Below are 15171 nucleotides of genomic sequence, written 5' to 3'. Positions count from 1 at the left end.
CTGCAACTTGTAGATCTCTATTATAGCTCAGACTTGAATTTCTGGTTCATCAAATGTCAGACAGAGAAGGATATGGCCACAGCAAAGGAGTGACATGGTTATGGTTCAGATCCACTCCCAAGAATGGACAGACTAGGAGGTGCTAGCTCTCCCTAGTCTAAGGATGAGTCATCCCCTGGAGGCCATTCCTTCAGGAACTAAGCTACATGATGGTGTTTGGGCTGAGATATGATAGGCCACAGCCAGGCCCTTCTCTCCTCAGAGCCTGGAATACACTCCTGCACTGTAAGGCAGAGCGCTTACTTGGATAATGTTTACAGAAAGTGTACCTAGTGCTTGGACCTGCTGACAAAATGATAGCCAAACCCCATGTAGATGCAAAGCCTTTTGCCTACCATATGTATTTTTAATGGGCAGAGGACTATTCTTCTTTTTTTTTATTATTTATTAATGAGAAGGATAGGAGGAGAGAAAGAACATCACTCTGGCACATGTGCTGCTGGGGACTGAACTTGGGACCTCATGCTAGAAAGTCCAACACTTTATCTGCGCCACTTCTCGGACCACCAGAGGGCTATTCTTTTAACAGTCAAATAAGACTAAGAGTTGCCACCAAGGAGATGAAGGGAGAAGGCACTGTACAAGCAGAAAGTCCTCTGACTTTGAGGGAAAAAGAAACAAATGATTGAGTGCACTTGTTACCATGCACAAGGACCCAAGCTTCCCATCTGCAGTGAGGAAGCTTCAGGAACAGTGAAGTAGTGCTGCAGCTCTCTCTCTCTCTCTCTCTCTCTCTCTCTCTCTCTCTCCCTCCCTCCCTCCCTACCTATCTCCCCTTTGCCTCTCTGCCCTATCAAATAAAAGAATAGTAAACATATATTAAAAATAAATATTTGGATTCGACTTCCGGAGGCGGAGCTACGAGCAGCAGATCACTTTCTCTCCTCTCCTCTCCTCTCCTCTCCTCTCCTCTCCTCTCCTCTCCTCTCCTCTCCTCTCCTCTCCTCTCCTCTCCTCTCCCGGATCAACTAGGAATACCAAAGGAGACCACCCGGACCGAAACAAGACAGGACTAGAATGACCACTGAAACCCAGTAAATCACCCGTGAGTAAAACACGCGTGGCTGGTGACAGAGAGGAGAGAGGGGCCTAAGGAGAGATTAGTGACTGCTAAAATTCAGCAGTTTATCAGTGGAGACACCACCTCCAGTCTGCTCCACCAACAAGGGGACAGCTGAAGGGAGGAGAGGACTCCCCAGAGACTCACCAAGTGCAACTCGGAGTCTCCATTGCTACTACCCTCAGAATCTGGAGCAGCAACAGGGAGGGACACCAGGGGACAGAGATCTAACCGGGAAACTCAGGAGAAGACCTATACCTCGGTGGCATAGCTGAAGGGCTTTGAAAGTCTCTTTGCATAACCACTGGATTATCTCTGCCACACCCTGCTTTATCTCTTGGTCAGGAGTCAGTGATTAAGCTAAGAAGCCTATTGATAGTTTAAAAGCCCTCAGGCTCCCATAGCCTACAGGGAAAAAAAAAAAAAGCTTTTACACCACTGAGCTCCAACTCAGGGATTGAAAAAACTGTTAACATATATAAAATGGTTAAAACAACAAGAAAAAATATTGGAGACTCGAACCAGGACAAGAGTCCAGCTAAAAGTCCTCCAGAGGGTGAAGCACAAAACAACGAGTTCAACACCCAAACATTAGCTAAGGAAATAATAACAGGAGTGAGTAAAGAATTTGAAAAAATTGTAATCAGAAATGCAGGAACAACAAATGAGAATATGGAAGAAAATTCTAATTATCTCATGGTTATTAGAGAGCTGAAAGCTGAAATCACTGAGCTAAGAAGGCAACTAGCTGAACAAGCTAAAACAGTATCAGAGCAGGGCAACAAAATAGATGAACTCCAGAAAGCAGTAGAGGGCAGAGAGAATAGAATCAATGAGGCTGAAGACAGAATTAGCAAGATTGAGGATGAATTAGAGATAACAAAAAAAGAAGTAAGAGATCTCAAAAAGAGATTAAGAGATGCTGAAAACAACAACAGAGTCCTATGGGATGACTTCAAAAGAAACAATATACGCATTATTGGCTTACCAGAGGAAGAAAGAGAAGGGGAGGAAGAAAGCATTCTCCAGGCCATAATAGCTGAAAATTTCTCTAGTCTAGACAACACCAAAGACATAAAGATTCAAGAAGCCCAGAGGGTCCCAAACAGAATTAACCCAGACCTAAAGACACCAAGACATGTCATACTTAGATTGGAAAGGAATAAGGATAAAGAAAGGATCCTGAAGGCTGCAAGAGAAAAACAAAGAGTCACCTACAAAGGAAAACCCATAAGATTAGCAGCAGACTTCTCCATACAAACACTACAGGCCAGAAGAGAATGGCAAGATATCTATCGAGTGCTCAATGAGAAAGGCTTTCAGCCAAGAATACTATATCCTGCTAGACTGTCATTCAGACTAGATGGAAGCATCAAAACCTTCTCAGACAAGCAACAGTTGAAGGAAGCAACCATCACCAAGCCTGCCCTGAAAGAAGTTCTGAAAGGTCTCCTATAAACAACCAGACCACCACAAATAGGACATATATCAAAACACTCTAAAACTCTACAAGAATGGCGTTAAAATATCTTCAATCTTTGATATCAATAAATGTCAATGGCCTGAATTCACCTATTAAAAGACACAGAGTAGGAAGATGGATCAGAAAACACAACCCAACAATATGTTGTCTACAGGAAACTCACCTAACGCAACAAGACAAACACAGACTTAAAGTGAAAGGATGGAAAACTATCATTCAAGCCAATGGCCCACAAAAAAGGGCAGGAACAGCTATTCTCATATCTGACATGATAGACTTTAAAATAGATAAGATTAAAAAAGATAGGAATGGACACTACTTAATGCTCAGAGGATCAGTCAATCAAGAGGACTTAACAATTATTAATATCTATGCACCCAATGAGAAGCCATCTAAATACATCAAACTTCTACTGAAAGAGCTACAGCAACATATTAACAGTAACACAATCATAGTAGGGGACTTCAACACCCCACTATCTCAACTTGACAGATCATCCAGGAAGAAAATCAGTAAAGACATAAGGGAGCTAAATGAAGAGATAGATAAACTAGAACTATTGGACATTTTCAGAGTCATTCATCCCAAGAAACTGGAATACACATTTTACTCAAATCTACATGGATCATTCTCAAGGATAGACCATATGTTAGGCCACAAAGACAGCATCAGCCTATTCAAGAGCACTGAAATCATCCAAAGCATCTTCTCAGACCACAGTGGAATTAAACTAACACTTAACAATCAACAAAAGATTAGTAACAGTGCCAAAATGTGGAAGCTCAACAGTACACTTCTTAACAACTTCTGGGTCAAAGAGGAAATCAAGGAAGAAATCAAAATGTTTCGAGAGTTCAATGAAAATGAAGACACAAGCTATCAAAATATTTGGGACACAGCTAAAGCAGTCCTAAGAGGGAAGTTCATAGCTATACAAGCACACATTAGGAAACAAGAAAAAGCACAAATAAACAGCCTGATTGCACATCTCAAAGACCTATAAGAAGAACAACAAAGGAATCCTAAAGCAACCAGAAGGACAGAAATTACTAAAGTTAGGGCAGAAATAAATAACATTGAGAATAGGAAAACGATACAAAAGATCAATGAAAGTAAATGTTGGTTCTTCGAAAGAGTAAACAAAATCGACAAGCCTTTAGCCAGACTCACAAAACAAAAAAGGGAGAAAACCCAAATAAATCGGATAGTAAATGAAAGAGGAGAAATCACAACAGACACTGCAGAAATTCAACATATCATGCGAGGCTTCTATGAATAACTATATGCCACCAAGCTAGAGAACCTGCAAGAAATGAATGATTTTCTAGATATCTACCAACTTCCAAAACTAAGTAAAGAGGAAGTGGATAACATGAACAGGCCCATCACAGCTAATGAAATTGAAACAGTTATCAAAAATCTTCCCAAAAATAAAAGTCCTGGACCAGATGGTTTTACTAATGAATTCTACAAAACCTTCAAAGAAGAACTAATACCTCTACTTTTAAAAGTCTTCCAGAAGATTGAAGACACTGGAATACTCCCTGCCAGCTTCTATAAAGCCAACATCACCCTGATACCAAAATCAGACAGGGACACAACCAAAAAAGAAAACTACAGACCAATATCTCTGATGAACATAGATGCGAAAATATTGAACAAAATTCTAGCCAACCGGATACAGCAGTATATCAAAAAAATTGTTCATCATCCCAGACATGCAAGGTTGGTTTAATATACGTAAATCAATCAATGTGATCCACCACATCAACAAAAGCAAGACCAAATACCACATGGTCATATCAATAGATGCAGAGAAAGCCTTCGACAAAATACAACATCCCTTTATGATCAAAACACTACAAAAAATAGGAATAGGTGGAAAATTCCTGAAGATAGTGGAGTCTATATATAGCAAACCTACAGCCAACATCATACTCAATGGTGAAAAACTGGAAGCATTTCCCCTCAGATCAGGTACTAGACAGGGCTGCCCACTATCACCATTACTATTCAACATAGTGTTGGAAGTTCTTTCCATAGCAATCAGGCAGGAGCAAGGAATTAAAGGCATACAGATTGGAAGAGAAGAAGTCAAACTCTCCTTATTTGCAGATGACATGATAGTATACATGGAAAAACCTAAGGAATCCAGCAAGAAGCTTTTGGAAGTCATCAGGCAATACAGTAAGGTGTCAGGCTATAAAATTAACATTCAAAAGTCAGTGGAATTCCTCTATGCAAACACTAAGTTAGAAGAAATTGAAATCCAGAAATCAGTTCCTTTTTCTCTAGCAACAAAAACAATAAAATATTTAGGAATAAACCTAACCAAAGAAGTGAAAGACTTGTATACTGAAAATTATGAGTCACTACTCAAAGAAATTGAAAAAGACACAAAGAAGTGGAAAGATATTCCATGTTCATGGGTTGGAAGAATTAACATCATCAAAATGAATATATTACCCAGAGCCATCTACAAATTTAATGCTATCTCCATCAAGATCCCAAGCACATTTTTTTAGGAGAATAGAACAAATGCTACAAATGTTTATCTGGAACCAGAAAAGACCTAGAATTGCCAAAACAATCTTGAGAAAAAAGAACAGAACCGGAGGCATCACACTGTCAGATCTCAAACTGTATTATAGGGCCATTGTCATCAAAACTGCTTGGTACTGGAACATGAACAGACACACTGACCAGTGGAATAGAATTGAGAGCCCAGAAATGAGGCCCCACACGTATGGACATCTAATCTTTGACAAAGGGGCCCAGACTATTATATGGGGGAAGCAGAGTCTCTTCAACAAATGGTGTTGGAAACAATGGGTTGAAACATGCAGAAGAATGAAACTGAATCACTGTATTTCACCAAATACAAAAGTAAATTCCAAGTGGATCAAGGACTTGGATGTTAGACCAGAAACTATCAGATACTTAGAGGAAAATATTGGAAGAACTTTTTACCGCATAAATTTTAAAGACATTTTCAATGAAACGAATCCATTTACAAGGAAGACTAAGGCAAGTATAAACCTATGGGACTACATCAAATTAAAAAGCTTCTTCACAGAAAAAGAAACCACTACCCAAATCAAGAGACCCCTCACAGAATGGGAGAAGATCTTTACATGCCATACATCAGATAAGAGTTTAATAACCAACATATATAAATAGCTTGCCAGACTCAACAACAAGACAACAAATAACCCCATCCAAAAATGGGGGGAGGACTTGGACAGAATATTCACCACAGAAGAGATCCAAAAGGCCGAGAAACACATGAAAAAATGCTCCACGTCTCCGATTGTCAGAGAAATGCAAGTCAAGACAACAATGAGATATCACTTCACTCCTGTGAGAATGTCACACATCAGAAAAGGTAACAGCAGCAAATGCTGGAGAGGTTGTGGGGTCAAAGGAACCCTCCTGCACTGCTGGTGGGAATGTCAATTGGTCCAACCTCTGTGGAGAACAGTCTGGAGAACTCTCAGAAGGCTAGAAATGGACCTACCCTATGACCCTGCAATCCCCCTCCTGGGGATATATCCTAAGGAACCCAACACATCCATCCAAAAAGATCTGTGTACACATATGTTCTTGGCAGCACAATTTGTAATAGCCAAAACCTGGAAGCAAACCAGGTGTCCGACAACAGATGAGTGGCTGAGCAAGTTGTGGTATATATACACAATGGAATACTACTCAGCTGTAAAAAATGGTGACTTCACCGTTTTCAGCCGATCTTGGATGGACCTTGAAAAAATCATGTTGAGTGAAATAAGTCAGAAACAGAAGGATGAATACGGGATGATCTCACTCTCAGGCCGAAGCTGAAAAACATGATTAGAAAAGAAAACACAAGTCGAACCTGAAATGGAATTGGAGTATTACACCAAAGTAAAAGACTCTGAGGTGAGTGGGTGGGTGGGGAGAATACAGGTCCATGAAAAATGATGAATGACATAGTGGGGGTTGTATTGTTAAATGGGAATCTGGGGAATGTTATGCATGTAAAAAAAAAAAAGAAGTAGAAATGCAAAGCAGAAATTGACTGAGTTTGGAAAAACAAATAAATAAATATTTGAAAATAAGTAAAAATATATTTTTTAAAAACCTGAAAAAGTGTGGGCTTTCGAAGGCTTTGCCTCAAAACTACTTACTACCACCAGTGTGACGCTCCAGTGCTCTCCTTTAACCCCCTTAGAAACAAAGAAATAAAATAATTAAAAAGACTACTTACTACCTTTTCTTTCACTCTCTATCCATGAAGAGCAAGCGTTTTATACATCCATAAGTCAGTGTGAGGAAGGAGATATTCTCTTAACTGTTAAATGAGTAAAATCTGAGGAGATAAAGTATAAAATCAGTAGAGTCAACCTTACTGCTCTTAATAAAGATGAGTGAATGTGAAGCCATGGGTGTGAAAATCAACTGGATAAGAGGCATCCTTTCACAGCAGATACACATACCAAATAATCGTAGCACACACGTTAAATCTCTTACCATTTTAATTGAGAGTTTAATCTTAGTAAAGATGAAAAATAGAGGCCTGTAAAATAGCCTACTAGGGTAAGTCGCCGCTTTGCTATGTGCGCAACTAAGGTTGGAGCATGGCCTCCACCTCACTGAAAGAAGACATTTTGGTGTCATGGTTTCTGCCTCTCCCTCCCCTTCCCCCCACCCCTCCCCCTCTTCTTCTCCATCTTCCTCTCTCTCTCTCTCATTTCCCCTCTCTATTTCTCATTCTTGCTCTTTCTACCTGAAGAAGAAGGAGAAAGAGGAGGAGGAGGAGGAAGAAAAAGAAAGTTTAGGGGGCCGGGCAATAGTTCAGCGGGTTAAGCGCACATGGCGCAAAGCACAAGGACCCAAAGACCAGCATAAGGATCCCGATTAGAGCGCCCAGCTCCCCACCTGCAGGGAGTCGGTTTGCAAGCGGTGAAGCAAATCTGCAGGTGTCTATCTTTCTCTTTTCCTCTCTCTCAATTTCTCTCTGTCCTGTCCAACAACAACAATAGCTATAACAATAACAACCACAACAAGGTCAACAGGGGTAACAAAATGGGAGCAGTGGATTCATAGTGATGGCACTGAGCCCCAGTGACAACCATGGAGGCAAAAAAGAAAAAAGAAGAAGAACCCATTAGGAGTTTGAAACAAAAGCAGGCAAGGAAAGTCCAACATCATCCTTTATGGGCTCCTCGGAGCACACAGCTGGCCTACGGACCTACAATTTTTCCAGCTTGGTGGGACACTATCAAGTCACCATCCTGGCAACTCCAGTCATATCTGAACAAGGGACTCTGCATTTTTTCATTTGATATTGGACCCCCACAAATTATATAGTCCTGGCAGTGGTGCTTTTCTCCCTTAGCTATCTATTATACTCACAGTCTTAGGTCCTGGTGCTAAAGACCCTTTCAGAAAGCTGTGGTGTGATGGCACTTACAAGTACACCAAGAGGCACAGTGTGAGATATTCCTAAAATAATTCAAGGGACTCCAACACCTCCATTCAATTTGCTACACTTAGAGATTCAGTCCTCATATATCCATACAGCCATGAAGGTAAACTATAGGGGTTATCCTGTAAAACAAATCCAGCCTTCTGGCCTGTTATCTTAGATCTTGTGGCAACACGATGCTATGACAGGAAGGCAGATCTGCTACAAGGGCTAGAAGTAAAATGACAGAGATGGACGAGAGTTGAACCTTCATTTCTTCACATGTGAAATCATCACTACTTTGCCAGGTTCATGCAAGCATTAAATGAGATACAGGGAATAGAATTATTTTATGTATTTGAAAGTTCTATACAAAAACCACTTATATAGCACTACATGTGATTTTTCACCTTTTCTTTTTAATTTTTTTTATTAGCGACTCAAGATTGATTTACAAGGTTACATGTCAATAGGGGTATAATTCCACACCGTTCCTATGACCAGAGTTCTGAATCCCAAGTCCCTCCATTGCAAACCACTGTGGTTTTCCCAAGGTTGCAGACATGGGTTAACTGTCATCTCTATAACTATCTGTCTACATTTTACACAATTGCCCCCTTTTTCTTCCAGGTCCAGTCCTTTCTTCCCTTCCAAGCCACACATAACCCTATTACTACATCCAAATATTTCTCCCCCTTTCATCTTCTTTCTCTGAGACCTGATGGAGCTGGAGTTCAGAGCCCTCTTATCCTCTTCCTCCTATCACTTCTCCCCCACCGGGAGTATGGATCAAAGTGGTTTTTGTGGTGCAGAATATAGGAGTTATGGCTTTTGTAATTGCTTCTTTGCTGGATTTGGGCATTGACAGGTTGATCCATACCCCCAGCCTGTTTATATCTTCCTCTAGTGGGGTAGGGCTCTGGAGAGGTGAGGTTCCAGGACACATTGTTCACCTCTTCTTTTTCCTTTGAATTGCTTACTTGGTTGAAGCTTCTTTCTTAGAAATGAATAATCAAACTGATAAGTACTTTTCTTCTTTATATTGCTCCAAACATAATCTCCATTAAAAAAATAAAACAAACAAACAACAACAACAAAAACCCAGGAATCTTCTCCTTGAATTTCCCTGTGATTTTACCAAATGCTCAATGGATGCAGTGTTAGCCTGCATGAATAGAGAGGATAGAATAGGAGTGTGTTAGAAAGAGATCCTAAAAGTATGTACTTAAATTAGCACCAGCATTTCTTTGCTTTGTCTGCATTAACTGCAGAGAAAGCATAGAGCCTTCTATTTTTATCCATCAGGATATATGGATTTCCTTAACTCCTTTAGGAAAGGTCAAGCCTAAGTAAATGCCAGCATATTTAAGAATAACAGCTGGGAGGAGGTTGCTACAAAGAAAGCTGCTCATATTTAACCAGAGGAGAGAGTGACTATCGATCAAGATACAAAGTTGTGTGGGACCCTAACTCCTCCATTTATTTATTCATCAAAGCCATAGAGAAAATGTCGGCATCACTTGTGATGACCATCAAGTACCAACTTCAAAATTTGCCCTGAAGGATTTGTGATTACGAAATGTAGTTACACAGAGCCAGCCACTGATTCAGACTATTCATTTATAAGAAGCTACAGAGATTTCTCTGAAGGCTAACTTCAAATGCAGCCCCCTCCTTTTTTTTAAATTTATACAATCAACACTGTATCTTCCATAGGAAAGAAAACAAACATATAATTGGTGAGCTAAACATCCACCAACGCACGATACGAGAAGATAAAAGCCAACCTAAATGTCAAGCATTATTTTTTTTCTTTTTAAATTTTTTTACATTTATTATTTTATTTATTTTCCCTTTTGTTGCCCTTGTTGTTTAACATTGTTGTGGTTATTGATGTCGTCATTGCTGGATAGGAGAGAAATGGAGAGAGGAGAGGAAGACAGAGAGGGGGAGAGAAAGACAGACACCTGCAGACCTGCTTCACCACCTGTGAAGCGACTCCCCTGCAGGGGAGGAGCCAGGGGCTCGAACCGGGATCCTTATGCTGGTCCTTGTGCTCAACCCGCTGCACCACCGCCCGACTCCCAATGTCAGTCATTATTACAAAGAATATAAAACAAGCATATGAAAACAGAAGTTCCAGATTTAAAGCCAATGAGACTAATGAATAGTTACAAGAGATTCAGGACATTGGTACACTTCTACCAGATCAACCAGGAAAAATAGTAATATGAGACAGTAAATGCAGCATTTTCTTTTGACAGCACATTGCTCAGCTCTGACTTTTGGTGATGCTGGGGATCAAACTTGGGACCTCTTGCATATAAGTCCTGTGCACATACTGCTGTACCACAGGGAACATTTTTTAAATATATTATAAAACATGCATACAACATAAAATTTAATCATAATAATTTTAAATACTAATTTCACTGGGGTTAAGTTCATTTGCAATGTTGCACCACTCTGAAAACCTTTTCATCTTTCCAAACTGAAAATGTACTCATTAAAGGGAGACTCCCTACTACCCCCAACATGAGTCCCTTGATAATCTCTTACTTTCTATCTTTATGAATTTGCTTGTTCTCATATCAGTAGAATTAACCAATAATTGCCCTTTTATGACTGGCTTATTTCACTTACCATAATGTCTTTAAGGTTTATCGACACCATAGCATGTATCAGAAAGTAATTGCTTTTTTTTTTTTAATGGAAAGATAATGATACTCTGTTGTACCCACTCATCTGTTGATGATCAGAAACTTGATCAGTATTGTTTTTTTTTCTTGGAATGAGCCAATTTCCATTGATAAAAACAAACTAAATATAATAAAGTTTCCACCTATCCTTTGATATCCCATTAACCCAGAAAGGAAAGCAAGTCTGAGGGGTCCCTAGTCACAAGGTCATCTCACACAAATCAGTAGTGTTGGAAGGTTATTTTTCAGTAAAAAAAAAAAAAAAAAAAAAAAAAGAAGAAAGAAAGAAAGAAAGGAAAAGAAAAAGAAAGAAAGGTTAATGGCCCATAGTAAAAACAACAACAACAAAAACAACAAACAAAACACTCCTCCAAATTCCTGGAATAGTCTCCAAATCTGTGATTTGGAACAATATCCAAATCTCCAGTCTTTAAACAATGCTCCAGAATCGGCTTGATGTGCTACAAAAATGTCTTTTCCATCAGTCTAATTTGTGAGCCAAATATTCCAGAAAGGAATTTCTCCCAGAAGTGACATTAAAAAAAAGATGTGTATAACAGTGTCTAGTTACAAGGTTCTGGGCTGCACTTGACAGATGAATAAGGTTGTTCTAACAGTTATGTCTCCTCACTTGCCATTTATGGACTCTGTGAAAGGTGGTTATGTGGTGCCATTAAGGTCTTTGAGTTTATCTGTATTTGTGAGAGACCACAGACAAATTACCCAGAACATCTCACCTGCACTCTCTCTACTGAGGCAAGATCCAGAATACTGTCTGGAATGAGTAGCAATATCCACAATGATTACTAACACTTAAATAAGAAGGGCAGAGAGCTTCACTGTGAAAGGCAAAAGAGAAAAGATATGATGGTGAAAATTTTAGGGATGAAATTAGAAATATAATAAGAATGAAATACAAAGCCAACTTATCAAAAGGTGAAGAATTTTGGTTCAGGAAAAGGTATTTGTTTGAACACAAGACTAGGGAAAAACATAAAGGTGGGATGAGAAAGCAAACTTACAGGGGCTGAGCGGTAGTGCACCCGGTTAAGTGTGCATAGTACTAAGCACAAGGATCTAGGTTTCAGTCCCCAATTCCCCCCTGTGCGGGGGGATGCTTCTCAAGTGGTGAAACAGGTGTGCCAGTGTCTGTCTTTCTCTCTATCTCCTCCTCCCCTCTCAATTTCTTTCTGTCCTAGCCAATTGAGAGAGATAGAGAAGAGGCTGCCGGAGGCTGCCAGGAGCAGTGGATTCAGGTTACCTGCACCAAGCCCCAGCGATAATCCTGGAAGCAAAAATAAATAAATAAATAAATAAATAAATAAATAAATAAAAGCCAATTTATTGATTTTTATGTCAACATATTGCTAATCTATTACTAAGAGTCAGTAAGAATGAGAAAAATATTTGCTATACTAGGGGGAAAAAGAGCTCTTTCTAATTGAACCTGATTAATCAGAAATCATTAAACTAGCTACCAAATAAAGTAGTTAGTTCCTTGGCATAATTACCATTTGAGATTTCCACACCAAACCTGACAAAATGAGTGAAAAGAATGTTCTAGTGCTGAGATTTACCCTGCCTAGCTCCACAAGTGCCCCAACCAACTCATGTGCATAGCTCGTGGCCAGCTCAGATGATCGACACTTGTGACAACATACGTCAGGACAGACGTGCTCAACACATGCTCCCCAAATGAACTTATGAAATTTCTTCTTCACTTTCAAATTTCATTCTTGCACCTCTCCCAAACCAGGTGTCACATCCCTGGGGCAGCAAGTGTGGGAGAGACTGTGTCACCAGGCCCCCCAAGCCACGCTGGGGAGTGGGGAAAGCAAGAGCAGTTCAGGACTTAGGCTTTGGTGACAGTCAGATCTGGACTTCTGGAACGGGCTAGCTGAGATTACAAAACCCAGCAATGAAGCAAGTTCACCCCACCCAAGACAGTTCTTTCTGTCTTCTCATTCCAAAGGAGAACTTTTGGCACAGGGGATAAATAGTAGCAGAAAGTAGGGTGTCTTCAGGCAGTTTCTTCCCAAACACTCAGAAGGACACTGTTAATGATGTTTATATTCAGCCCTCAGGAATTTCATAAAAAACAATATACATCTCCAAACACATACATATCTGCTCAGCAAGACATCTAGCTCTCCTGTTGACGTCAAAGGATTACTCACTGGAAGTTGTTATTTGACAATACACTTCTTTCCCCCACTGGATTGCCTATTTGACAATCTCTATCCCTGCTCTGCATCTGCTCCTACCATCAAACTTGACTTTTCTCTTTTCCTTCACTCTGGTAGAAGTACACAAGGTTCCGAGAGGAATGCGATTTGGTTAGATGCTCCTGTGCTTCTGGGGAGAAGGAAGACTGCTACACAATATCACATCAGACAAGAGAGGATGGTTCTCAAGGGCTGTGGGAGAGCCTCCCAGCCTAGAGGCACTGGGGGATTTCTGAAGACATAAACAAAGCTTAGTGCTCAGTAATGACACCATTTGTATTCATCTCCTACAATAATAATCAACACTTGGCCACAGCTGTCCTCACTTGTTGAAAAAGGAATTCTCTTCCTTGTCTTTATGTGAGTAGACAGGAGGTCTGACACTCTGGGGACAGAGTGAATTCTCCAGTATTAGCTTCATGTAAAAAAAGATCAAAGATCTAGGGATAGAAATAAGCCTTACAGCCCTCTGCGCCGACCACTGCACTAAGTGATGCTGAAGCACACATCAAGTTCACTTGTTCCGTGATGAGTTCCCAACCACCACCACACTAATTTCCCCAGAGGAGTAGTTCAAACACAGAAGCCCGAAATGTTATATTGTCCTTTTATATGACATGTGAGCATTCAAATGTTTCAGAGACTCTATTGTTCTCTAGACAGATTGACTGAAACTTGGAAATGGGACCAAAAACAGTTCAGTGCCAGTTGAGCTGGTGGCTGCAGGCATTTTCTCAGCCTGGAGAGGGCCACAGAGCTGTTAAGAGACCTTTGCCAGTTATCATTTATGGAGAACCCACATGGTAGGAAAGATAAGAGAAAAGCCTTTTGGTCCACCATTGGGACTAAATAATGCTTCTTTCCAATGCATAAATACACCAGTGATGGTACTTATAGATGGCATTTTAAATAAAAAGTTACATGTATAAACAATGCATGGTCAGTACAATCTCTGGCACCTTATAAATCCTTCTTATATTGTAGTTTCTGTCAGATCTCCAATGTGATATATCTGTGGATATAGCACTGTAGAGTGGATAAAAAGATATTAGAATCAACTAAGTTTTGCTAGGTAGATTACTATATGGATTTCAAATCCTGATCACTTGAGAATACTTAGTGATTCCAAGGGTTTGCACCCAAACTTTAAACTCTTTTTCCCCCAGTTCTAAAACTGTTAGGACCAAGCACATTTGCAGTTAAAAAATGCATAAAGTAAGTAAAATAAAGAATCCCACAATTGTTAGGTAGCGAAGGACAATTGAGGTATTGAAGTGCAGAGTATATTTCTGCAACACCTGCACAAACTTAGTCTGCACACCCAAGCACTCAACTGTGCATTGTTGCAACTTAGCGATTCACTTCAACCCTAGACTCACTGTTAAGATGACACCAAGGTAGAGCAGCACTCTCTGAAGAGTGAGAGCTTGTCTGTGCCACAGAAATGTAGAATCTCTCAAGTGTTTCATGAAATCCATGCTATCGTATGAAAAACGATGCTGAGAGTCACAGATTTCATAAATGGATAGAGCATTCATAGGTACCAGCCCAGGAAGGGTGTCCCTCTGGCTCTACTGGACATGTGATCACTTGGCTTCAACATATTATTCCAACAGGGTAGTTAGCACTCTGTCCTCATACCTGGCTCCCACACAGCCTTTGTCTATTTGCCATCTTTAGCCACAAATCCTAGTTTGGTCTGGAACAACATAAAACAAGTCTGTGCCCTTTCAAATATGTGACTAAAACTTTTGTTGTTCTCTCCTAGTCTTCAACAGCCTTAAGCCCAGCACGTTTATAATTAGCCATCCTTGACATGGTCTCAGGATCAGTCAGTGTTCCATCTGCCTCTTGTGGATAATTGATTAGTGCTCTAACAACATCCATGGTTGCTGTTAACCATCCTCTGTGCTCTACTGTCAAACTGTTTTCTCTTCAAGAAATGACAGTTTTTTTGCAGATGTCTCAGCCAAAAAGCCCTCACAATTCTTTCACATAACAATCACAAACTGAGGTAGGTGTGTGATAGCAGAAGGAAATAACCGATAATGGAGAACTTAGAATAGAAGAGAATCTCCCACAGTAGTAATGCAGATGACTTGCAGGTATTAGGAGATAACTTCTGTGTATGTCCTTATTCCCTGGGTGCCTGTAGTGCACTCACATTAAAAATAAGTATTTCAAGAGAAGCTTGTGTG

The 15171-nt window shown here is 40.1% G+C and overlaps 1 protein-coding gene across 1 annotated transcript in view; it reads right to left on the bottom strand.

Moving 5' to 3' along the window:
• Window positions 1–15171, bottom strand: part of KIF26B (kinesin family member 26B) — a 566510-nt gene that overhangs the window by 199104 nt on the left and 352235 nt on the right. The window lies entirely within an intron of this gene.

This window comes from Erinaceus europaeus, chromosome 6 (assembly GCF_950295315.1).
Source record: "Erinaceus europaeus chromosome 6, mEriEur2.1, whole genome shotgun sequence".
NCBI lineage: Eukaryota > Metazoa > Chordata > Mammalia > Eulipotyphla > Erinaceidae > Erinaceus > Erinaceus europaeus.
Note: the sequence above shows the minus strand (reverse complement) of the source record. Positions and strands in the feature narration are given on the sequence as shown.